Below are 2,338 nucleotides of genomic sequence, written 5' to 3'. Positions count from 1 at the left end.
GAGTCTCACTCTGTCACCCAGGCTGGAGTGCAGTGGCACAATCTCAGCTCACTGCATCCTCCACCTCCCAGGTTCAAGCGATTCTGTCTCAGCCTCCCGAGTAGCTGGGATTGCAGGCGAGTGCGACTACACCCGGCTAATTTTTGTATTTTTAGTAGAGACGGGGTTTCACCATGTTGGACAGGCTGGTCTCGAACTCCTGGGCTCAAGTGATGCACCTGCCTCAGCCTCCCAAAGTGCTGGGTTTACAGGTGTGAGCCACTATGACCGGCCTGGCTAATTTTTAAAATAACAGCTTTATTAAGTAATAATTTATATATTAAAAATTTACCCTTTTGGAAGTCCAAGCCACAGCAGTCAGGCAAGAGAAAGAAGTAAAAGGCATGCACAAAGGAAAAAAAGTCAAACTATCTCTGTGGGGCAAAGAAAGAGAGATCAGATTGTCACTGTGTCTATGTAGAAAAGGAAGATAAGAAACTCCAGTTTGATCTGTACTAAGAAAAATTGTTTCTGCTTTGAGATGCTGTTCACCTGTAACTTTCGCCCCAACCCTGTGCTCACAGAAACATGTGCTGTACTGAATCAAGGTTTGATGGACTTAGGGCTGTGCAGGATGTACCTTGTTAACAGTATGTTTGCAGGCAGTGTGCCTGGTAAAAGTCATCGCCATTCTCCTTTCTCTTAACCAGGGACACAGTGCACTGCGGAAAGCTGCAGGGACCTCTGCCCAAGAAAGCCTGGGGATTGTCCCAGGTTTCCCCCACTGAGACAGCCGGAGATATGGCCTCGTGGGAAAGGAAAGACCTTACCATCCCCCAGCCTGACACCCGTAAAGCATCTGTGCTGAGGAGTGAAAGAGGGAGGCTTCTTTGCAGTTGAGATAAGAGGAAGGCTTCTGTCTCCTGCTCGTCCCTGGGAATGGAATGTCTTGGTGTAAAGCCGACCATTCCCATTCGTTCTATTCTGAGATAGGAGAAAACCGCCCTGTGGCTGGAGGCAAGATATGCTGGCAGCAATACTGCTCTGTTGCTCTTTGCTACACTGAGATGTTTGGGTGAAGAGAAACATAAATCTGGCCTACGTGCACATCCAGACACAGTGCCTTTCCTTGAACTTATTCATGATACAGATTCCTTTGCTCACATGTTTCCTTGCTGACCTTCTCCCCACCTGTTGCCCTGCTACACTCCGCTTGCCAAAATAGTAAAAATAATGATCAATAAATACTGAGGGAACTCAGAGGCTGGTGCCAGTGCAGGTCCTCTGTATGCTGAGTGCCAGTCCCCTGGGCCCACTGTTCTTTCTCTATACTTTGTCTCTGTGTCTTATTTCTTTTCTCAGTCTCTCGTCCCACCTGACGAGAAATACCCACAGGTGTGAAGGGGCTGGCCCTCTTCAATCTCTCTTCGCTGATGCTATGATTCTATACCTAGAAAACCCTGAACTCCACCAAAAGGTTCCTGTACTGTAATGACTGCAGTAAAGTTTCAAGATACAAAATCAACATTCAAAAGTCATCAGTATTTCTTTTCTTTTCTTTTTTTTTGAGACAGAGTCTTGCTCTGTCACCAGGCTGGAGTGCAGTGGCACGATCTTGGTGCACTGCAACCTCCACCTCCTGGGTTCAAATGATTCTCCTGCCTCAGGCTCCCAAGTAGCTGGGACTACAGGTGCGTGCCACCATGTCCAGCTAATTTTTGTATTTTTAGTAGAGACATGTTTCACCATGTTGGCCAGGATGGTCTCAATCTCTTGACCTCGTGATCCGCCCGCCTTGGCCTCCCAAAGTGCTGGGATTACAGGCGTCAGCCACCGCGCCCGGCCAGTCAGCAGCATTTGTATAAACCAGTAGTGTCCAAACTGACAGCCAAATCAAGAATTCTATCCCATTTACAATAGCCACACACAAAAATAAAATACCTAGGAATACGTCTAACCAGGGAGGTGAAAGACATCGATAAGGAAAGTTACAAAACACTGCTGAAAGAAATCATAGATGACACAAACGGAAAAGATACCCTGTGTTCATGGATTGGAAGAATCAATATTGTTACAATGGCCATACTGGGCTGGGCACAGTGACTCACACCTGTAGTCCTAGCACTTTGGGAGGCCAAGGAAGGCCTGATCTTTGACAAAGTCAACAAAAATAAGCAATGGGGTAAAGACTCCCTATTCAATAAATGCTGCTAGGAAAACTGGCTAACTATATGCAGAAGAATAAAACTGGACCCCTACCTTTCACCTTATAAAAAAACTAAAGATGGATTAAAGATTTAAATGTAAGACCACAAACTAGAAGAATCCTAGAAGAAAACCTGGGAAACACCATTCTGGA

The sequence above is a fragment of the Papio anubis genome, chromosome 3, assembly GCF_008728515.1.
Source record: "Papio anubis isolate 15944 chromosome 3, Panubis1.0, whole genome shotgun sequence".
NCBI lineage: Eukaryota > Metazoa > Chordata > Mammalia > Primates > Cercopithecidae > Papio > Papio anubis.
This window is presented reverse-complemented; position numbering follows the sequence as displayed.